At 36.5% G+C, this 25073-nt stretch overlaps 1 protein-coding gene and 1 pseudogene across 4 annotated transcripts in view; one reads left to right on the top strand and one right to left on the bottom strand.

The window, feature by feature from the left end:
* GRM1 (glutamate metabotropic receptor 1) overlaps nt 1–25073 on the bottom strand; it is a 429394-nt gene that overhangs the window by 171820 nt on the left and 232501 nt on the right. The gene's annotated exons all lie outside the window — the stretch shown is intronic.
* Nucleotides 1874–2276, top strand: LOC125102544 (fatty acid-binding protein 5-like; annotated as a pseudogene).

The following is a 25073-nucleotide window of genomic DNA, read 5'->3' as shown; positions in this document are numbered from 1 at the left end:
ACATTCCCTACAGTATAAGAATTGCACACATTCTTTCAAATTGATTTGTAATGGCATTATAGCAAAAGGCTAAGAACTCATGCATTAGCCTACTTTTTTTTTTTCTTATAAGAAAATTAAAGATACAGGTATAAATGAAAGACTTGATATTTCTACAACTGTGTACTTGTTTTTTGTGAAAATAGATTAAAATAGCCTAGCCATTTTGTTATTTTTGTCCCTAAAATCATGTAGAAATTTTAGTCATTGCGATACAAAAGAAATCAAGATGCAAAAGGTTATGGTGCTCTCATACAGACAGACATAGAAAATACTGTGTTAAAGCAATAAATAAATGTATGCTTGTGTGCACGGTAAGATAAAGATCTAATTTGGAGTCTTTCTAAATTGCTCTTTATTAGCACTATAGAATGATGTCAAACTAAAGGCTTCTGTACAGCAAAAGAAACCATCACCAAGTGAAAAGGCAACAAATGAAATAAGAAAAAATATTTGGAAATCATGTGATAAGGGGTTAATATCCAAAATATATAAGAAACACATATAGCTCAAGAGCAAAAAAATAAACAGTCCTATTAAACAATGGGCAGAGAAGCCAAATAGTTCATTTTTCCAAAGACATACAAATGGCAAATGATTACATGAAAAAATGCAATATCACTAATCATCAGGAAAATGCAAATCAAGCCCACAATGGAGCATCACCTCACACTTGTTAGAATGACTGCTATCGAAAGACAAGAAACAAAAGTATCAGTGAGTGTGAAGAAAAGGGAACCCTTGTACACTGTTTGTGGAATGTAAATTAGTGCAGCTACTATGTAAAGCAAAATGACATTTCCTCAGAAAAACTGAAGGTAGAACTACCATATGATTCAGCAATCTTAGTTCTATGTATACATCCAAAGGAAATGAAATCAGTACCTCAAAGAGATATCTGTGCTCTCATGTTCACTGCAGCATTATTCACAATAGCCAAGATGTATAAACAACCCAAATATCTGACCATGGATGAATAAGGAAGATGTGATATAGATAGATAGATAGATAGATAGATATAGATACAGATATAGATAAAGATATAGATAAAGATATAGATACACACACACACACACATATATATATATATATATGAATATTATTCGGCCACAAAAAAGGAAATATATTTGCAAAAGCATGGATGGACCTTGAGGGCATTATGCTAAGTAAAATAAGCCAGACAGAGGAAGACAAATACTGTATGATCTCACTTATATGTGGAATCGTTAAAACACACACACACACACACATACACACAACTCATAGAAACAGAAAGTAGAAGAGTAGTTCCCATGGGCTTGGGTGTGGGGAAATGGGAAAATGTTGGTTAAAGGGGACAAACTTCCAGTTATAAGATGAATATGTTCTGGAACTCTAGTGTATAGCACAGTGATTATACCTAACAATATCATATTATATACTTGAAAGAAAACATTGGTAATTATGTGAGGTTACAGAGGTGTTAACTAACCATACTGTTGTAATCATTTCACAACATATCCGTGTATCAAATCAACATGTTGTATGCCTTAAATTTATACAATGATATATGTTGAGTTATATCTCACCAAGCTGAAAAAAAGTAAATAAAATTTTTGCTTACACATTCACTCAAAAATAATTTCTATTTGGTAATTGCCTTTTAATGTCATTTGCTAATATCTGTTTCATATTTGTTACAACATTACAGTGTGTGTGTGTATATACCCATACACATATATGTTTGTGTATATATGTCTATATATATAGACAGAGTCTACTATGTATGTTGAGAATATATTCCTAGTTTATTGTTTTCTTTAAAATTTGGTCTATCATCTTGCCCACGCCCACCATGGCCACCATTCAGCAGCAGATAGGAAGATGGCACTTAGTGAAGAACAAAGGCCCTGACGAATATATAAAGGAAGTAGGAATGGGAATGGCTCTGTGAAAAGTAGGTGTGATGGACAACCAGATTGTATTGTCTCTTCTGATGGGAAAAACTCATCATAAAAACTGAGAACACTTTGAAAACAACACAATTTTCATGTAATCTGGGAGAGAAGTTTGAAGAAATTACAGCAGATGGCAGAAAAACTCAGACTGTCTACAACTTCACAAAGAGCACATTGGTTTAACATCAAGAATGGGATGGGAAAGAAAGCACAGTAACAAAAAAATTGGAAGACAGAAAATTAGTGGTGGAATGTGTCATTAATATCGTCTCCTGTACTTGGGTCTTTGAAAAAAGCTGAGTAAAAATTCCATCATCATTTTGGACAGGAATTAGCTGTGAGGATGGGAAAGCTCAATTCGATGTGCAAATCTCCATAGTGCTTTTTTTTTTTTTTTTTTTTTTACTGTGTTCAGTTACTTTTAACACAAACATTTGTTTGGTTAGTAAATAAATGTGTTTGTGCTAAAAAAAATTAAAAAATCAAATTTGGTCTATTATAACTTCTATAGGCAAAAGATATATAAAGAACCAATTTTTAAATACTTTCCTTTTTGATTCATGCCATTACCTTGAAATACTTATCTATATCATCTTTCAGTATACTGTTAATATAATATATACAATGTAAATTATAAATAGGTACAGACAAACACACATATGGTTTTTAATCTGTCTAAAATGTATTTGGTTTATGCTTTGAGATAAAAATTTAATGACTATAAAATCTAGTCAGATGGAGGATATATTTCTAAAATTTTTCAGCAGGTTTTTAACGTCTTAAATGAAAATGTTTATCTCTTGCCTTCACGAAGGGCAACATCTTGGCTAGTCATAGGTAACATACCGTTTTCCTCAAAATTCCATGAACACTTTAAAATTTTCATCTATCATAAAAAATCTGAAGCTAGCCCAAAGTTTATACTATTGTGGCCAATTTTTGTTTGTTTCTATTTTCTTTTCTGATCCTGGCTAGGTGATTCATAAGAATATTTTATATTTTTGAAGTTCATAAATATTACAAGGATGTGTCTAGATGTCTCTTTTCTTATTAATTTTATCTGAAGTATGGCACGCCCTTCAATGAGTCTTTTCTTTGTAACTGAAGACATTTTTCAATTCTGCTGTAAATAATTACTTGTATTCTAACAGCCTTGGCCTCTCTCATGAGAATTCCTGCCTATAATTCTTAGTTTGCATTTCCTTCCTATTTTCTCCCATATCTATAGGATGCTTTCTCATTACTTTTATTTTTATTTTTTTTTAAGATTTTATTTATTTATTTGACAGAGAGAGATCACGAGTAGACAGAGAGGCAGGCAGAGAGAGAGAGAAGCAGGCTCCCTGCTGAGCAGAGAGCCCGATGTGGGACTCCATCCCAGGACCCTGAGATCATGACCTGAGCCGAAGGCAGCGGCTTAACCCACTGAGCCACCCAGGCGCCCCTCATTACTTTTATTTATTTCTTTTCTCTCTGTATTTTGGGAGACAATCATAAGCCTATCCCCCCAAAATGAGATTAAATGAAATCATATTTGCCAATAGTTTTCAATACTGGCTTTTTTATTTGAATCACTTGTGAAATTTAATAGTAGTGATAATAATAATAAAGATGGCTAGGCTTAGGCTATGACATTGCACAATTCATGAGACATTCTATTCTCTGCTGGTAGTGATTGCTAGAGTTGTGCAGTGATGTGGAACTGCCTAAGTCCCACTCTAGACTAATTAAATCAGAATATGGGTGTGGCATAAAGTGTTGTTTAAAATTTTTTCTCCAGTTGATCCTGGTGTGCGGCCATGATTAGGAAGATAGGGAGCCAATGGCATATGCATGCGGCTTAGCGCATGTTCTGAAATACACAGTGCTCAGTACATGTTAAACATCTATAGCTTCAGCATCTGCATATGCATCATCATTTAATTATCGGCAGTATCAATTTAATTCTTTAGCAAAGATTTTAATCTACTTTTACTGTTTCTTTTTTTTTTTTTATTCCTTCCTTATTCAGTGTCTGTCTGCCTCATGTTCTCATCTTTTGGTTCTCCTTGTTTCGTGAAGACCATGCCTTGTTTATCCTATCAAGTATGTCAAGAATTTTTCTCAACTTATTTTCTTTTTTTTTTTAAAGATTTTATTTATTTATTTATTTGACAGACAGAGATCACAAGTAGTCAGAGAGGCAGGCAGAGAGAGAGAGAGAGGAGGAAGTAGGCTCCCTGCGGAGCAGAGAGCCCGACGTGGGGCTCGATCCCAGGACCCTGGGATCATGACCTGAGCTGAAGGCAGAGGCTTTAACCCACTGAGCCACCCAGGTGCCCCTCAACTTATTTTCTAATTAGATGCTATTTTCAAAAATAAGAGCCCTATCCAGGGTCAGTTTTGCTAATGGACAAGATGTATGGCTTGGTCCCATAGATTGCTAAGAATGTCTCATCAAGTATCCAGCTGGAATGTGAACCAGCATGCACGGTTTCTCAAGCATTATTCTACTGAGTTAGAGAGAGCTTTTCTCTTATCATCTCTCTCTGATTCTCTGATTGTTTGAAGAGATAGAGTATGCTCCACAACATGTACTGAAGTCAGAAGTATTCCAAACTCCACCCATTTTCTTTAATTTATCATTTAACAAATATTTACAAAGTCCTACTCCATGCTAGGTAATGTCCTAGGTGCTAGTGAATACAGGGGTGAACAAGCTAGAGCTTACATGTTACTGCTGGAAGCAGATAATAATTACCTACATGAATAAGATAATTTCAAATAGTGTTATTACACATTAGGAAAGAAAATAGGGCAGCATAAAAAGGGTCTGAAGAGGAGCAACATTTACTTGCTGGAAACACACCTATTGGGATGCCATGTGCCACTACCAATACTTCTGCTCTGATATTTCTTAAGATGTGGTAAGTTGTCAAATAGGTATGGAGGAGAAGTTCTATGACGGTAGTCATACACTTTTTAAGTATAAAAAGACACTTGCTGAAGATACAGAGGGCCAAGACCTCTGTACCAAAAAGCAGAGAATGCAAATGTCTCCCCACTTTCCTTTAAAGTACTGGAGCTTGTTCTATTCTAAGTTATTATCTATTAATTACCAAATAGTTCTCACTTCAGTCCAAAATGTTAAATTTGCCCAAGACTTACAATAGTTCTACAGTCAAATTTAGTTGGGAAATTATTATGTTCTTTTTTTCTCCATGTTAAAGGGCATTTTATGGGAAAATGAAGATAGCAACATCTATCCAAATTGGACTGACATGCTTAAACAGTTCACTTTCTTTCTTCACTCTAGGTCAGAAGCTCTATGAAACAATTCTTTGCATATGTTGCAAGGCCTTCAGGCTCTTCAGCCCACCTTCCTTTCCGACCATTTTTAATGTCAGTGTGTCTCTAGTTTCAGTCCCCATTGCATTGTACCTGCTCCTGGCCATGCCTTCCAGATGGATGTTTTAATCAAATTGTCCCTTGGCCTTTCATTCTAGCTTCATGCCTGGACATTGTCCTTCATTTATTCCATGATCACACAGTGTTTCACCTGCCAATCAATCCTTCCTGACTCCCTTACTCAAGCCAGATTTCGTGCAGTTGATTTAGTCAGGCACCAGGATTCCACCAGTTCTTCAGAAGAGGTCAAATGACAAGCCAGGTTAAGCCAAAGGTCCCATTTAAATATTTCAGCTAATGGCTTTCACTTAGTGGCTCTACCCTGGCTGTTGCCAAGTAAAATGTTTAGATATTGAAAATATAGTCATGAACAAGGCATACAGGTCTCTGTTCAAATGGAAGTAACAGTAAATGAGAAACAGATAACTATTTCTATTCAACTAATTTCTAAGTCAACTAAAAATTTCAAAATGGTATAATAAACATGGTGATTGGAAAAATGCAGTGTTACCTACGATCAGACACCCATCCTAGATTTGAGTTGTATGAAAACTAAACTAGGATCTGATGGATGAGTTAATTAGGAGTGAGCAAAGAAAAAAATATGGGAGGGAAGGAATTTTCTAGAAGCACTAACCTTTAATCATGAGCATGCCAAGTAATGAGAACAGCAAAACTTTGCTGGGCAGACGGTTAGAGCATGGACAGAAAAATCTTCATCAGTTCTTAGTGTACAGTCTGGGTAAGAAGACTTCATTATCCTGATGTGATGGAGGCCTCCTTCATGTATTAGAATTATTGTTAATTTATTCATTCAGCAATTATATCTACTATTTCAATGCAGAACATGATTTTAGGCTACAATATCAACTGTGGGAGGTATGACGTCTTCTCTCATGGATTTTACTCATGCCGTGCATGCAGTGAGGTCTACTTACAAGCTCTTTGGTTCCAGTGACCTCTCTGAAGTCAATCTGGTGGAACAAATCCACAGGTAAATAAGTCAAGAATAAAATAAAATATGTAGGAAGAAAAGAGTGCAGGATATTTTTTAAAAAGAACTTATAAATAGCAGCACCTGGGTGTCTCAGGCAATTAAGTGTCCAACTTTTGGCTTCAGCTCAGGTCATGACCTCATGGGTTGAGACAGAGCCCTATGTAGGGCTCCCTGCTCAGCAGGATTCTGCCCGAAGACTCTCCCCCTATTCCTCCCCCATTCTCTCTGTCTCTTTCTCAAATAAATAAATCTTAAAAAAAAGAAAAAAAGAAAAAAGAAAAGGACTTAAAAACAAAAGGGAAGAAGGGAACTGAAGTAAGGGAAAGAAGGAAACGGTGATAGAAAATAGAAATAATACATTTATGATGGAGAAAGCAAAGGTCCATGAAAAGCTTTCTCAAGTATAACAGGCTGTCCATCTTTTACATTATGGCCTTTCTAAATTAGGTTTTGAATACCTAGTATGTGTAGCTCAATGCCTTCTGCATATCATTCCATGAAAAATATTTTATGGAATGAATTAAAGAAAATAAGCAGTGAGGGCATTCTTTGAGTGCTTATGGACTCACTTTCAATGAAAATTTTGCATGAATCTCACTGCTGCCATAATAACTACCTGCTGTCAAACCAGCATTCCAATGCTACCTTTGCTTTTAATTCGACTGCAAGTTTTAAGACCTTAATCAACTTTTTAAGCCTGGAAACTTCAAGAAAATTACTCAGACAACTGTAACCACTGTGCCCTTTAGTTAAGAAATGGCTTTGGGGCGCCTGGGTGGCTCAGTGGGTTGAGGCCTCTGCCTTCGGCTCAGGTCATGATCCCAGGGTCCTGGGATCGAGCCCCACATCGGGCTCTCTGCTTCGCGGGGAGCCTGCTTCCTCCTCTCTCTCTCTCTCTGCCTGCCTCTCTGTCTATTTGTGATCTCTGTTTGCCAAATAAATAAATAGAATCTTAAAAAAAAAAAAAAGGCAAGAAAGAAAAAAAGAAATGGCTTATTACTGCAGCTAAAATCACAGTTATCTTCTTGGGGAAAAAATTCTTTTTTAACAGGGGAACAAATAGGTAGAAAATATGTCCAATGGGTATCCTCTATTATATATTAATCTCAATTTAAAGCACAAAATTTTTATTGAGCACTTACTAACTACAGGATCTTTAAGATTAAGATTACATGCTTAATGCTCAATAGAAACTATGGAGTTTAAAAACACAGGCTGCAACTCCTGTCCTTAAATAGGTTATGATCTTATTATACAAGGGAAAATAAATAGCCTCTTCATAAATTTTAAAATTAGGAGAATGTGTCATAAGAGAATTGAAAAATACATACAAAAGAAGGAATAAGTTATATCAGACTGGGGATCAAGAAAGCCTTTACTGAAAAGATGACACTGGAGGTGGTCTCAGAATATTATCAGAATTAAAAAAAAAAATAGGATGCCAGGGTGGCTCAGTCAGTTAAGAGGCTGCCTTCAGCTCAGGTCATTATCCCAGGGTCCTGGGATACAGCCCTGCATTGGGCTCCTTGCTCAGCCGGGAACCTGCTTCTCTCTCTGCCTGCTGCTCTCCTTGCTTGCTCATTCTCTCTCTCTCTCTAGTTCTCTCTAACAAATAAATAAAATCTTTTAAAAAAAGAATTTAAAAAAATAAAGATCAGACACCATTCTAGGTTGAAGAAACAGCATAAGTCAAGGCACAGCGGCAGAAATTTATGTGCTGTTCAGGAAAAAGTCTAGTTCATATGGAGCACTAAGTAACACAAAAGCAGCAGTGGGAGAATCAGACCATGTTGTGGAGGAGCATGAATGTTTTTAGGAAAATCCACACACAAGTTTATAAATAATGGAGCAATTGTATTTGTTGTAAAAGAGAGGACACCATAAGAGCTTTTTATTAGGAAAATTATAGGCAGGAGTACATAGGATGGACAATAGCAGGGACAGACTGGAATTTAAAATCAAATATAACAGATGAAAAGAAAACAATACAAGTTGAGGTTCGAGGGGTCCTAATGAGTTGGCACTCTCTTTTCTCTGGCCAACTTCTGAATCAACAAATTGATAAAGGAGATGGCAGACAAGTATAAAAAGTATTGAAGGTCATGGCTTAGGGATGTTGCACCAACAGACTTCCTAATATGGAACCCCAGCATATTATAGACTTAGCCACTGCAAACTGCCCCACAAAATTAGGTTGTAAAGGAGGAAAGCAGAGAGGAAAGAAGAGGAGGGGGTTAAATTAAATGCCAGGGCCCTTTCTCCTAACACACCAGGGGAAGAGAGAGTGAAGGGCCAGACAGAGGTCTAGCGTGGTATCATGGAGGACCTCTCCTTATGGGAAGTTGGCAAAGGGTTCCCCATCCGCAACAGAAGGGTTTCCATTTTATTGGGGGGGGGGAAATGATCCTGACATTTACTACCTGGAAAAACTCCCTAATGTCCCTTACTGTCATTGTCTCATCTAATATTCAAGAAACCCTTGGATATAGGTGCTATTATTATTTCCATCTTACAAGGTTGAAAATGACAAGTAAATTGGGCAAGATGGCACAGCTCCTAGTGGCAGATCTCAAACCTAAGGCCATATGGTTCCAGAATCCTCTCCCCAACTGCCATCCCAGGAGATGTCAGGAAAGGGCTCTAGAGAATGCTTACTCCTCAGGGTACAGTTCCAGGACAAAGAACTGAGAAGGAGTCAAGGAACTAGAATAGAGCTTTGTGAGGGAAACCAACTGAAAAAAAAACACCTCCTGCAGAGTCTTATCATGAAGACTCAGAACAATTTCAGGAGACTGGTGAGGTAAAAGCTTAGCTAGAGACACGGAAAAGAATAAATAAGAAGTGGAAGTAACAAGAATGCATTTTCAAGAAAGTAGCATTTGAAGGAAAGGAGAGTTACAGTATGACAGCTTATGAGAACTGGAAGGTTGAGCAAAGATGTTTTCGGTAGTTTGTTATGCTATCTGAGAATGTTTATAAGAAGAGAAGACACTTCCAGTGGAGAAGGACAATTTGAAGATGTAAATCAGAGGAAACAAACACAGGGGCTTAGGTTACAGAAGAGACAAGAAGAAATGAGACTGAGAAACAATATATCTTAAAATCAGAGGCATCTCTGGTGGAAAGACAGAGTTCTTTGAAGACAGAAAAACAGAGGAGTTTCAATGAGTATACCTCAAACACAAATTAGAGAAATCACTCAGGATTTGACAAAGGTAGATTGAGTGCTGAAGGCTTGAATCTAGGGGGAATTGCCACAGTTCTCCTTGGAAATGGGATAGGGAATCAATAAACAATAAACAATAACCAAAAGATTGCTGAGAAGTAACAACCAACTGAGGCACGCTAGTGTGGATGCATGATAGAAGTTTTTTTGACATGGTTTAAGCAATATATAGTGACCAAAAAGCAATTCATAACATTTTAAACCTATGACTTTTCTTGTGTTTGAAGCATATAAACCGATTCAAGTCCTTTTGGACAAACCTATTATGAGCCTAATGCTTTGGGGGCTAAATGACCCCCCCACACACACACACATGAAATAAAAAAGTGAATCCATTATTTTACTAATTCAAGCCACTCACTCAAAAAACAAACCCAATATTTTAGATCAAAATACATTTTTGTACTGAAAAAAGGCCAGATACCTCTTTCGATATAGGGAAAACTGAGAAAAGGTGTGCTTAATCTTCCAAGTCTTAGAGAACAGCAATAGATGCCGTGTGTGGAACAAATAATTATTCTATGCTATTTCAGAAAGGAAATCCTAGTTTTGCTGAGGCTTAAATCAGACCTTATTCTCTTCATTCTACTACTGCTTCAGTACTGTTTTTCTTTATAATCTGTTTCTTTTAAACATCCTAATTTTTATTTTTTTTAAAGATTTTATTTATTTATTTGACAGAAATCACAAGTAGGCAGAGAGGCAGGCAGAGAGAGAGGAGGAAGCAGGCTCCCTGCTGAGCAGAAAGCCCGATGTGGGGCTTGAACCCAGGACCTGGGATCATGACCTGAGCCGAAGGCAGCGGCTTAACCCACTGAGCCACCCAGGCGCCCCAACATCCTAATTTTTAAATAAACTCCATTGTTTAGGGGCACCCTGGTGGCTCAGTGGGTTAAGCCACTGCCTTTGGCTCAGGTCATGATCTCAGGGTCCTGGGATCGAGTCCCGCATCGGGCTCTCTGCTCGGCAGGGAGCCTGCTTCCCTCTCTCTCTCTCTCTCTCTCTCTCTGCCTGCCTCTCTGTCTACTTGTGATCTCTCTCTGTCAAATAAATAAATAAAATCTTAAAAAAAAAAAACTCCATTGTTTAGGAAAATATGATTAACACTGGGTCTCTAGGTCAGTAAAATGAAAGAGACTTCAAGTGTCTGGTTATTAGCCACTGTCTGCAGTTTTATTTCATGGGAAAGTGGGAGGGAGAATGAAGGGGGAAAGGTGGTACAAGAGAACTTGACATTTACAGAGTGCCTATAATTCGCTGATATTATATTGTAATAAAATGCTTTCAGCCTGTGTATTGAAACCCATTCATAAGTCATAAAATCAACATGATGGCCCGTGAACCAAGCTTTTAAAAAGTGAAATAGAATAAAATAAAATGAAACTGAGTACAACACATATGCTAAGAAAAAGTTTATAGAAACTTTTGTCTTGGTTATATAGAAATACACACATACATAGCCATCTGTGAACCTCAGGTCATGATATAAAATGTATTTTTTTGCTGTGGATTATGGTCAAAACAGCTCCAAAGTCATTAGGTTCATGTTTTTGGCTAGCAAGAATTCATTTTACTTTTCCCAGCATCCAAATTTCCTTTTGAGTTCTTGAGATTGAAATTCCTAGATCAGCCTCCTGGTATGGAAGCTGAGAGAAGCCAAATCAGCCAACAGAATACTCCTTCCTGAGACTTAGAATCTTGAGCATGTGATACAAAGATGAAAAGTTGTAAATAGGTGGCACAGACCCTTTCTAGTGGTGGCATCCAGACCTGTTTAGGTTGGTGGTTGCTGTGGTTCCTGTTGCCTTAGTTTCTGCCCATTGCTGTCCATTCTCTAGCTTCTTATCAATATTTTAAGTCCTGACTTCCTCCTGATAAATCCTTTGTGCTCATTAGCTGGAATCAATTTTTGTTATTCTAATTGAAGGACACTACACTTATATATTGGCTCAGTTAAGTCTCAAAACTATCCTATGATGTAGGTATTATTTTTATTTTACTGATGAGAAAAGTAAGATTCATGGTGATCTGGTAATTTTGCCAAAGGTCATCTTACAGGTATGATATTCAGACCAGGTCACTGTGACTTAAAGTTTATCCTCTTTCTATTAAATAATGCACACTGAGCTGAAAATAGCAAACATTGATATATTTCATATGCAGAATAATTTTATGCAGAAGATTTGTCAGAGAATAGTTTTTGCTTTATTTGAGTGAATCAAAATCAAAGTTTTCCATTAACTTCAAAATAAATTCAACAGTCTTGAGGTCTTACAGAAAGTTTTAAGATTATGCATGTTGAGAAAAGATATAACTTAGACTGCTTTGCTGATATTTCCATTGATTTTAAAGAAAGAAAGGTCTATTATCATATTAGTTGCATCCCATTAGCAATAAACCAGAGTTCTGGAACTCTCAAGATCTATCAAATGAAGGTGAACACTCAGAAATTATCCTAAGAAATGCATCAGTGTCAACAAATAAGAGATAGACTGAATAATTCATCAACATTATAAATTCAGCTCCTCCATTCCTCTAAATCTCCTCCCCAAACACACACACATGCACACACACACACACACACACACTCACTCAATCATTTATTCCTGTTAAGACTTTTTGTTATCACCCCTCCACACACACTCTATAGTACAGTCTCTCATCTTCTTAGCTTACATTATCGTTAAGGCTTTTAGTCTTAGGTCAAACTTCAATTTCCTCAAATCCATGTTCTCCATTGCTACCAGAGCAGAGCATGATTCTCTATCATTCATGCTTGAAACTCCTCATGGGCTTTCTATTATTTAAAGAATAAATTATAATATCCTTACTTTAATACATATTATTCATCAATTTTCATCAATATTTTAAAGCTTAGAGTTTCCCAAACACATTATATGTAGTTTTTATAGCATGTTGTTTTAACTGTATGAAATGCCCTCTTTCAAACTGCCCCCCTGGAAAAATCCTATTGATCCTTAAAACCCCAGATTTGATGTTACCTCTTCCAGGAAGTCTTCCCAATATTTTCTAATACCATTGGAGAGTTAATCACACTCTCCTTTCTTATCTCTACTTTTTGTATATATCATCTGTTCTTATTTATTTATTCAACCATTATTTTACCGAGGCACTATTCTAGACTCTGAGGTTATACCAGTTGAGTAAAACAGACAAAAATATCTAAATTCATAAGGCAAAATAATCAATAAGAAAAGCAAGTAAAATATATCAGAAGTAAAGCAGATATAACTTCTTAGGAAAGAAAAGAAAGAAGTACAGTGATGGGGGATGACACTTCTGTGAGGGTAGTTAGGAAAAGTTTTACTGAGTTGCATTTGAATTAGAACAAAATTTGAATTAGAACAAAAAGCAAGAGATGGTGTGAGCCTTGGGAATGTCTGAGGAAGAGCTTTCCAAGCAGAGGGAAATATAAATGCAAAGGTGCGTGGTAGGCTTGTGCTGGGCGAAATCAACAAAGAGTGACTGGAATCAGGGTTAAAAGATACAGCCAAAGGAGACCAGGTCATGGAGGATTTGGGCATGAACTTTGAATGAAATGGGAAGCCATGTAAGGGATCAAAGTAGATAAAAGATATGATCCGAGTTGATTTCTAAGTTCACTCTGCACAAATCCTGCCCTGGATTCATCCAAATACCCCAATCAAATGCTGAGACCACATCAGACAGACAAGGTGTCTTTACTTTCATGTGATGCTTATGAACAACTGTGAAAACAGAGCATCTGCTGATTTTGACCTAAGGTAGTTTCCAACTAACACCTGCCAGATAATATACAGTGAGTCTGTCCTTCACTTCTACTACTTGAATATTAGGTCGCAAATAATTCAAAGAAGAATAGTGTATGATCTACTTTCTCTACGGCTGTCCATTTGTGAACATGTCAGTCACATCTGAACATAAAATTAATACAAGGACAAACATAAAAGTACTCTGAGGTTAGACAAGCTAATTAGAAAACTAATTTGGAAGTTATTTTATTGGTGATTTAGTGACATCAGCCAATTAAGAGTAGAGCTGATATTTAAGATATCCTATTGTGGGGAGGTTAAAGACAGAAGTGCCATAACATAGGTTTACATTTTTAATGTAGACAATTCTGTGATCATTTAAATGGTCCTATTTGGAAAGAGATACATGCCTACTATATTTGCTACTTAAACTTATCATATATTCTTCCAGTGATCTTGTTTTTAAGGCTGAAAATTAAGGAAACTCACACTAGTACTTCATTAATCAAATGACTGCATCTGAACTAAAAAATAAAATGTTAGAAACCCCAAAGTTCTTTAAGACACTTGTCTTCCTAAAATAGTCCCACCTGTCACCTTAGAGCCAAAAAAAGCACAGGAAGTTGTGGTATGCCTTTCCTCACCTTTATATAATAATGTCATAGTTCTCACTAAAATATTTCCAGTAATATGTTCCTTAACTTTATCAGCTACATAACTTGTCATGCCACTGTAACTGCACAGAAAAGGTAGGCAAAATTTATATGGACTGTACACTAAGGTGAGCTCTGGAACCAAGTAGGCTCAGTCCTGGCTTCACAATACATGTGTGATGTTAAGTTATTTAACACCTCTATGACTCAGTTTTCTCTCTGTTAAAAGAGGCTAACAGGTTATTATGTCAATTAAATGGATGGTAAGTAAAATGCTAAGAACAGGGCCTAGAACAATACAAGAGCTCAACATAATGTTAAATATATCAAAAATATGTAGAAAATTCTGGGGATACCAAAATACCTGTGTAGTATAGCAAATGTGCATATAAAGTCTTCAATATCTATAACAATTTACATAAATACATTGAAACCTCTATATGCCTCCCTCTACTATATTTATCACCAATCCAATTTATCTATCTTAGCAGTAATTTATATAGCTTTCCTCATATATTTACAACTCTTTTCATTCATGAGGCCTATGTTCTTTCACTAGCAGGGCCTTTTAGAAATGGAAGCAGCCACACTGCTATGAGTTACCCTATAAGAAGCAGGGGGAGAAAAGGAAGGGAGAGAGGGAGGCAGGAAGCAAAAAAGGAAGCCTTTATTAAGCAACAGCTCTTGTCTGGAGACCTAGTGCTTCACCCGAACAAAGGATCTATTTCCTTCCCAATTCCTAAGACCCAACGTCCAACAAAAGATTCTTGAAGAAACCTCACATACAGCTCTTTTCTTCGTTGTACAGCAACTAAGAACAGGATGACTCTCTAAAAGGTACATTGATTTCATCATACATATATAAACATATATACATATTTATATATGTAATGCACATTATATATTATTTACGATATATTTTCTATGTTATAATTGATTATTATATACAATACATAGTATTATATAATGTATATAGTAGACAAAATATATATATAATATAACAATATAATATAATATATACACATACGTATCTCTTAAACTGCTTTAACACTGATACTTCTAAAGTAATGGGCCACCTACTCTTAGAATTGTTTCATTTACACTTTCCTAAAAACTGCTTCCCTCATCCATGCAATCATTGGGCTACAGTGAGCCTGGTGGTCCAAGACCCTTGCCAGATATAAAGAGGCAGATGATACAAAGCCATAAAAAAGAGCCTCTCTTCTTGAAGAATTTAGACTTGGGGCTGAGAAAGATTTTTTTTTTACCCTTACTGGAAGACTGACCTTATACCATGTAAATGTAGGTGCTTATTTACAATCATGTGTACTACCATGAGAGCCGAAAGAGAAGAGGAAGCTTGTCCACAGTGGGAGAGGAAAGTATTTTGCAGAGGGTTAGTGATGGGAAAATACCCTATTGACATTTATATGCCTGGCACTAGCTACTTTTCTATTACCTAGATGTGGTCTTTACCTGATTATAAATTCATCTTTTTCACATAAGTTAGTTCAAATCTGTTTCTGTAATTTATAACCAAAAGAGTCTTTATTATTATGTCCAGTTTAATCAAAGGACAACATATATAAAATACCATTGTGTTTCATGTATTGAGTATACAAAGTGAAAAAATATGGTTCTGGCATTTTTGATGTTGTACTGATCAAGAAATAAGTGTAAAACACAAGATGTGGTAGAACATGGTAAAACGGACCTATCTGTGGAATATATTCTAGGTATAGCTATTAATAAACAATATTTAACACTTGGTTTCTCAACCTAATTTTTCCTTTGATCTCCTCTTTGCTGAGGAGTACATCCATAGACCAACTCCCACAGATTATCAGCTCCACCTTCCAAGCTGCTTCCAGAGGCATCTTTCTCACCTGGATGGTGAGCTTCCTGTTGAGCCTTGCCCCTCCACCAAAGCCTGATCTAGGAATTCTACTGCCTTTCCAAGCCAAAGAATCTGTCAACAAAGCTATTGCTCTCAGCTAGAGCAAACTACTTTGGCAGTCACCTGAGCAGCAGGTACAAACCATATGTTGTGGAGTTGTTGAAGGCAAATCGGTCCATACACCAGTGATAGAGTGTATTTCCTAATAACTGAGAATTTTCTTCTGGAATGTTATGGAATAAGATTCCAAGCACAAAGAGACTGTCCTATTTATTTGTTCTTGTTGTTGTGGATCCTAATATTTGTAGAATTTAAAAAGTATAAACATAATTCAGCTAAATGTTTCTAACAGCAGGAACTTTAGGGGATTAAGAAAAGTTGAGCCATGAAAACACATTTCAATGAGGACACTATATGTTGTTATATCGCTAAGATAAATATCGCAAGTCACATCTTTCAAAGGCACCAAGACCATAAATATCAGAGAGTTGAAGAAGAAGGTTCTATCTTATAAGATTTATACATTTGGCTTGTAGCTATTAGAAAAGCATTTTTTTCCTTATAGGTTTTTCAATTATATTTTACTTCTAACTATAATGACTAATTACCATATGAATGTTAATCACAAGACTATAAAATGTAGGTATTCTGGGAAAATGAATGCACTCACTATACATTGGTGACAGAAAGTTGGAGGTTTTGAATATTTAACCATGCTCTATGATTGTCTCAGTCTGTATAAAATCTGGTCATATTCTCTGGGCCTTAGAAGCCACCTATTTCTATCCTTACATCATTTTTGGTAATAGTATAAATAAACAACGACTAGGATAAATATTTTTAAAGCTAGATAATATCAATCTCTTCAAGATATTTATTTATAAAAACCTTGAATTTTAGAAAGCATCAATTTCATTTCCAATGTTTTGCTTGGTACAATCCATGGCACCCAGAGGTCAGTGTTATTTGAACAGCTCAGAAAAGTATTAAAAATGTTTTTTAATGGGGCCACAGTTCCTTTTTTCCTTATTGCTTTATACCTACTTCTTGCACATTTATATTACCATTCCTGCCCCTAAACGTAAATGAATTTGCCATCTTTATTTTAAACTATCTTCCCACACAATTGTATTTATGTTTTCAATGGTTTGTTTACTTGTACCCATTAGGAAATATTAAAGCTTGAATGGGACAAAGGAACAGCAATTAACCTTAAAAACAAAAGAATAATTTATCATTTTACCAAATAACAAAACTTACTCACTGATAAAAATTCATCATAAATGCAGGAGCTATCAATTTGGAAAAAAACAAACAAATCAAGTTGGGGGTAGAAGTGGCATAACAGGCACAATCATCAAATTTACAATTATTAACTGTTCTTAAATTATCAGTGATAGGTGATACCTACCCAGAGGTATGGCTACAGCACAGACGAACAATTAGTGAATGCAGGGCTAATGGCTATATTTCTGGTTCTGCTCCTATATATATATATATATATAGTTATATAACTATATATATTTATATCTAAATATATATATAACTATATATATTATAGTTATAGTTGGGTCTAAATCCCCCAAAAACCTGCATAGCCAATAAAGTAATATAATAAGTAAGTTTAACTGTCACCAACTGATCTAAGACCTCTTGGGTTCTTTTGACTTATAACAGTGGTCTTTAAAGATCTAAAGTACTTAAAGTTTAGCCACTTCTGCTAAACACATAGATATTTATTGAACAAATGTTTATTAGGTAGAAGGCACAATATAGTTCATGCTTTACATTATTTAAGTCAAAAGATTCTCCATTTTTTTTTTTGCATTACTTGAGGTGCTTTAATTATACCAGCCCTGAAAAAAATTACTCAAGGCAGATACAATAACATTCCAGAGATAGGATTCTGTTTTCCCTATGGTTTCCATTAGGGAAACACACATTATCCTCAACCAATGGCTGGACAGAGTACCACTTTAGAATTGAGCCTGGAAACTTTCTTGAGGCTACAGACCATAGCCATAACTAGATTCTTCTCCCCTATTTAGGGTATCTCTAAAATATTTTAGCCAAGCCATATCTTGAATACATTTTATTTCACCAATGAATGCCCATTTACTAATACTCATAGTGCTAATTAAGACAAACAATTTCTCTAGTATAAATCCATTTCTGGCATTCAATATGCCTTTTAACAAAGTCTCCTACATTAATCAAGATCTAGATTACTGGAAGACTTGCTGCCACTGCCTCTAAATTACCTCTGATTCTATATATAAAGGCCAAGTGACCTTCCCAGGACTGAACATGATAAACATATCATATGTATTCTCTAAAGGTGAAGAATGCTAGTGTGTCCCTACAGAATTTTTTTTCTCTGCATTAAGCAATTCCTATACTTCACATTGCATAATATCAAGGTCTTGCATATTTAGTGTGGTGTAAAATTCTTTCTGAAAGGGTGGAGATGGGAAAGGGACAACATTATTAAGCCTTCAGACACACAGCCATTATAAAAAAGTGCTACAAGATAGAAGACACAGTAGAAGCTGGCCATCTCTCATTCTCTTTATTATCCTTACTACTTCTCAGGCAATGAATAGAGAAAAATAATCACCAGATTCAGGAGGATTTGGACAGAGCACAGGAATTTTATGCAACTGACTTTATAGTGGGTGAATACTTGAATAAAAAAATACTTGCAGAGTCAAAAAAAATTGAAATATGCTTAGCGTGCTGAAGAATCTTTGGAGGCGGGGTATGATCATTTCAGAAAATATTCTTCTAAAATTATGATGCACATAAAAATTGCTTCTAATGCCAACCAGAGCCTTCCCATACTCTTTATTTCTGGTTCTCAAGGAACCCTGACATCTGATCCTCCTTCACCAATCTGACACTATAAAATAAGGCACCATACTGCCAGGAAGAGATAAAAAGCAGACAGAGCTAATCACCTAAGGACTCTACTGCTTGCTAGCTGTGTAACACAATTTTCTGTATCGCGAAGATCTGAGCTTGTCTTAGCTCAGGCTGTCATAACAGAATACCATAGCCTGGGTGGCTTACAAGCAACAGAAATTTATTTCTCAGAGTTCTAGAGACTGAAAATCTGAGATCAGGATGTCAGTATAGTTGAGTTCTAGAGAGGGCCTTCTTTTGGGTTGGAGATGGCCACTTCTTCATTAAATCCTCCTGCAGTGGAAAGAGAGTGAGAGTGCTCTCTGGCGTATCTCTTTTGTAAGGGCACTAATCCCATTCATGGAACGTCCACCCTCATTACCTAAGTTGCTTCTAAAGGCCTTTATATTTGTGGGGACATAAAGAGGTTTTTTGGAGGGGGTGTTAAAGATTTTATTTATTTGAGAGAACAAGTGGAGCAGGGAGGAGCAGAAGGAGCGGGAGAAGCAAACTCCCCACTGAGCAGGAATCCTGATGAAGGGCTCAGTCCCAAGACCCTGAGATCATGACCTGAGCCAAATGCAGACACTTAACCAACTTAGCCACCCAGGTGCCCTAGGAAGTAGGGTTTTAGCATAAGAATTTGGAGGGCAGAACAAAAGCATTCAGTCTAAAATGGAAGTTATAAATAAAAGTGACCTGGCACAGATCCAGATATGCAGTGGGCACACCATAAATGGTAGATGACATAATCCATCCCATCAAGAACTCTTTATCCCAGACAGGATGGTGCTGTCCCTGTACCCCTGAGCACACTGTGCCCATACCTGACCCTGAAACTTTGCTCAAGCTACTCCTAGGAATGCTATCCCTTTCACCTCTGGCTCACAGTCATGTCAACTATGAAGTCTTCATTCCCCCTCAGTATTATTATGAGATACCTCTTACTTTAAGCTGTCATAAATCTGGCTGAGAATTTATTCATAAGCCTAAGATTTCCCTGGTTCTTGGTCTTAATATCCCAGTTACTGAAAAAGTCACACCCTCCAGCATTAAACAAAGAGAAAAAAAGCAACAGAACATTCATTGTCTGTAGGTCCCCAAAATAGGTATTTTATAAAATTACTGCATAAAATTTCTCCCCTGCCAGTTGGCAATGGAGATGAGGATGCTAAGTAGGGCTAATACGGGAAATTTACCATAAAAAAATGACAAACTGAGTTAGGATAAATTATTCAGAACAAGACTTCAGCCAATGGAGAATCAGCTGGTGTTGTGGAAAGAACCAAGGTATGGATACGAATGGTTCGAGAACCTTGGAAATTTTAAGGGAAGGCCTTGTCAGGCAGGAGAGGTGCCAAGAGGTACTCCTGGTCAGAAATCGATGCATTTGAAGTACTGAAAGAATTTACACAGATCAGCTTCTAGCAAAATTTAAGTAGACAGGTAGATAAATAAGTATATAGATAGCTAGCTATCACCAGTTTAATACATATAAAAGCACATTTTAAAGAGATACCAAAACCTTTATCTAATTTAATATTATTCCCTTTTAAGAAAGGTTTCATTTATGATTCCTCCCACAAGACCATGAACTCCTCAAAGGCAAAGCCTGCTTATTTTCCTCTGATTCTCCAGGTGATTCTCAAAAATAGGTTTATTAAAAGAAATAAAATGTCAGGTATCTTCTATGTGTCCTCTTTGCTGACTAAAATTAGTGCCAATGGAATGGCTCCTGCCTCAACTTTGTATTTAAGTAGACAGCATCTTTATTCCGTAAGAATGATCTTTTCCCTCAAAACATCTCAATCTTGTAATGAGAAACAGGTGTTCTTCTCATTTCTTTGTGGATAAATTACAAAACCAAGAGGTGAACAGACGGCTCAGGAAAAGCAGGCAGCTGCTGAGGCAGGAGTGGATGTTGGTTATTCTGTATCCCTGGCTAGCAGGCTTTGCATGCTGATTTCCCTGCTGAATCTACTCCAACAAAGCCAGCCATTTGCCAGAGTGGAAGTTGTGCATCCTCTATAGTGGACACATATTCAGCTGTGAAGTTCAGGTTTTACTGCCTAAGAACGTTTATTTCAGGACAAAGTTAGCATGGATATATGTGAATTCCTGGCATTGAAAGCTGTGCCACAGAGAATGTCAGTAATTTCAGACAATTTTATGTTCAATTGGATTAGCCCCAAAGCAACATGAGCTTTAAAGACATCATGCACATGAAGTACCCAGCATAGTGCTGCTGACCTCTCAGAGCCTTCTTTTTTCCCCCCTGCTCTGCACACTAGGAGACTGACCTTTACGAATTCTATCAATTGGGCTTTCTTGTCCCCTGTCTTAGCCAATGTGATCACCAGCAGAAAATTGGAGAGTAGCAAGAGAGAGAGATCCATTCCCAGCTCTCTTCCTGCCAGGCTGCAGTTTGTTTACTACCTCTGCTCCATTAAATGGGGTGCGGTTTCTTCCTGGTGACCTATTTCTTACAGCCACAGGCCATACCATGTTCCAGTGACCACTCTGACCTCATTATCTGGCAGGCCCTATTTTGCTTCATGGTACTATGGTGGTCCCCTTAACTTTACTATACCTTTGAAAAAAGTTTCTTCATTAAATTCTCTTCATTTACCCTTCTGGATGCTTCCTGTGTTTCCTACAGGGATCTTAACAGATATATTAACGCTTCCTCCTTTCCAGTAAAAACATCAGAGCTAAAGGTATCCTTGCTGCTTTCCATGGTACTGAAGGCTCAGGCAATCAGTGGATCAAGGTTCTATTCATGTTATGTTTGCAACCCATAAAATTGTTAAGATAAGGGTCGATTTTTGCCTGGCATGGTTCTAGTTGTAATATATATGTCACTCCATTCAATCTCTCCAGAAGTCCCACAAACAGATATTATTGTCTCCATTTTACAATGATGAACTGATGGCTAAAATCACACATTAGCAGGTAGTTTGCAGTGATTCCAGAGCTTGTGTTCTTTTTATAATCTCACACTTCTCAATCTTCTGGGGCTATTTTCTCCACTATAGAATGAGACTCCACCATAGAATGTTGGACTATATTAGTGGTTCTCAATCCTACAGTTGAATCACCTGAGGAATGTTAAAAAAAAAAAAATACTCCAACTCAAAACTTCATCCTAGACCAGTTAACTGTATAAACTCCTCGGTGCTTCAACTAAGAACTAAGTTTGAGACCACTGGAATAAGTGTCCCATAAAGTTTCTTCTAATTCTAAAATGGTATAATTCTAGTTTTTTTTTAACTTATTGCTTTAGTATTGGCTTATCATAATTTAATATTGCTGGATTCTTTAATTTAAGAGTTTCTTCTTCCTAAGTTCTAGCAAACAAAATTTTTTGCAGAAAGTGTCTATAGCACAGACACTGTATAGATCATTTTTAACACATCTCTTATCACACAGTTATGGAATGCTAGCTATGTATAGGATCCTTTTATGTGTGAGGAGAACAATCCTTGTCCTCCAAAAACTCACAATCTAATGCAGAAACACACCCAAACCAAATACCTATACTCTACATTGGCAAGAGTAGTGAAAGAGATATATACATCCAATGTGTTAGCTTTGGAACCTCCTACAGAACAATGCCATGGCCCATACCCTAAAATATTGGTAGAAATATCTCAAAGACTTCATATATATCTTTTTCAAAGAAGGAGAGGGTCAATTTTATCCACATATGAATATAAACAATTCAGCCCATCTGAGCTGTGAATGTAGGTTGCTTGGCAACAGCTTTTACAGTTGTGTTATTTGCTCTCAAGATGAGAGGAGCTGGTACTTTTCTCTTTAAAACAAAAGAATATTAATAACATCAATAATGGTGGGTATTTATAAGTCTTTTGTATAAGAACTGCACAATATTTTAGCTCATGCATGCTTTAGAGCCAAAGTTAGGCAATGTTTAGGACAGTAGGAAGGTTGAGGGAGAATCTCATAGTCAAATGCCATCATTAAGAGAGTATCCCACAGTCAGCTGATCTGGTTTCATGAATTCAATTGAGCACATTTTTTAGGCTTAACCCTCTTACATACATACAAGGTATTTTGTGAAAAGTTGGGGGAGACAAAGGTATATGCTGGGGAAGGAGCACAAAATGTGTCAAATGTATATTGCCTCTGATTAAGTTATTTTTTTAATTTCTTAACTCTTTCAATTAAATTTACCTTAAACAAAAAAAACCAGGGAGCATCTCCCAAGCACAGGTGTAACACTACAAAAAAAGCAATGGGCAGTCATAGACAAAAAAAAAAAAAAAAGTTCCACTTCCTAATAGTGACAACTAAGGATTTTAAAAGGTACACAAATCAACATCTAATCACAGACAAATTTTTCTACCATAATATCTCAGTAACTATAGTAGAAAAAATATATATAGTGAAGGGGGGATTTTTTTCATTTAACAAAAATTTTTAGATGAGGAAAAAAATACCAGTAATACCACATGTCCACATCTTCCTGTACCAATCCTGCTCTAAAGAGAGACGCAGCTCTTTTGCTTCCCTACTGGTATAAAATATGACAGCTAATTTATTTCACAGCATTGGAACCTTTTGGAGAGGTAGTGACTTAAATATAAGATGCATAACAAATGTGAATACAAACAAATAACCATTTAAAAATATTGTTGCCATCATGCAGTTCTCATAAAGATGATACCAATTTCAAGGTCCTACCCATATTTCATTTATTTATCAGTTCTAAATGTTAGCATATTTGTAAAATCAAATGGTAGAAAACAATCTTGGATATCTGAACGTTTCCTATGTTATGTTTGTCATTTTGCTTGTTACTGAGCAGACAGATGGGCTCTAACTTGTCACAGCAAGCTTCAGGAAAAAAACAAAAGGCAACATGAAACACTCACAAAAAATGGTGGGTGTCAATAAAGCCACAGGCTCATAGTGTCCATTAGTTAGTAGCTGTGATTTGTAAGCTGAGGTCATTGCAATAATCCATACCTGGAGGTAAAAGTGTCAGATTAGAAACAATTTATTCCAAAAATTTTTTTAACCTATGTTTGGTGCCCAGTGTACTGGCTACATAAATCTTTAATACATGGTCTGAGCTTGTTCCCTTGTAAAACAATGTAAATGCATCAACCCTGGATATCCAATTATGTATCACCCTATCACAGAGTGTGGCTCCACATGCCTGAGAGGATATAGAGATTGTCACTGCCCAGTCTCATTTGCTTGCTCACCATGACACCAATCAACCCCCATTATTCTACTCACAAAGAATGTCTGTGTCATTGATTCCTATGTGCCAGGAAGTGGAAAGAGGGGCAGTCCTCCCTTTATTTGAGATATCAGCCTCTCTGAAGGGGGTGTGGGGGAGGGGTTGTGGTACTAGAAAGGATTTTTAAGTTATTATACTTAAAGTTTGGAAAACAAACTAAAATATATTGTTTCTCAACATAAACTGAAGCATTATAAAGTATGACTTGAAGAGTTTTATTATAAGAATTAGACTTTATTCTTTGAATATCAGTAACTTCCAGTGAGGTACATTGGTGATTCCAAAAGAACAGGGTTATATTTCTCAAAAGTAAGCATCAGGATTTCTAGCTTCTGCTTGGGATGGAGAAAGCTGAAAACAGTGTCACTTCCTCTTACATTAAGAAAATAGAAAAACCTGCAAAATCACAATGTCTCTGGAATCTATAAGATAACAGAATCACAAAGCAAGCAAATAACCTTAAATCTAAGGAAAAACAAATGTTTCCAAGGAGAAACAGCACACTACCTCTTGATTACCCGAGGTAGATGATACCCAACATTATACAAGTTAGTGAGGGTAATTCTACTAAAATTTACCAGCATGCTAAAGGTAGAATGTGAGCTAGTATGACAGCATATGGCTCTCAGGAAGCAAAAACACCAGTAAACTGCATTTACTGTCAGACTATTCACAAACCTCACTGGATTTTACCAGAATTGGGGGTAGGACCAGAGTTTTGAGAAAGACATTGTTGTAGTACAGGGCCCAGGGGAGTGGAACAGCAACCCTGAAGGAAGGGGGCACAAAACCCTACCCGTATCCATCTCCCTTATCTTTACTATGGAACAAAGCTATAAGTCTCTGGAGGGATGAAGAAAATACTAACACACTTAAGGCACAGGTAACAACACTGTGTGACTGGAATAAGAAAACAAATAACATTCTCTAACCCTGGAGGAAGGGCAGAAATATACATTGAGTCCAGATCATTAGAGAGAAAAAAAAAATTATTAAGCAAGCCCCAACCCTGAGA

The sequence above is a fragment of the Lutra lutra genome, chromosome 6 (genome assembly GCF_902655055.1).
Source record: "Lutra lutra chromosome 6, mLutLut1.2, whole genome shotgun sequence".
Taxonomy (NCBI): Eukaryota; Metazoa; Chordata; class Mammalia; order Carnivora; family Mustelidae; genus Lutra; species Lutra lutra.
This window is presented reverse-complemented; position numbering and strand designations above follow the sequence as displayed.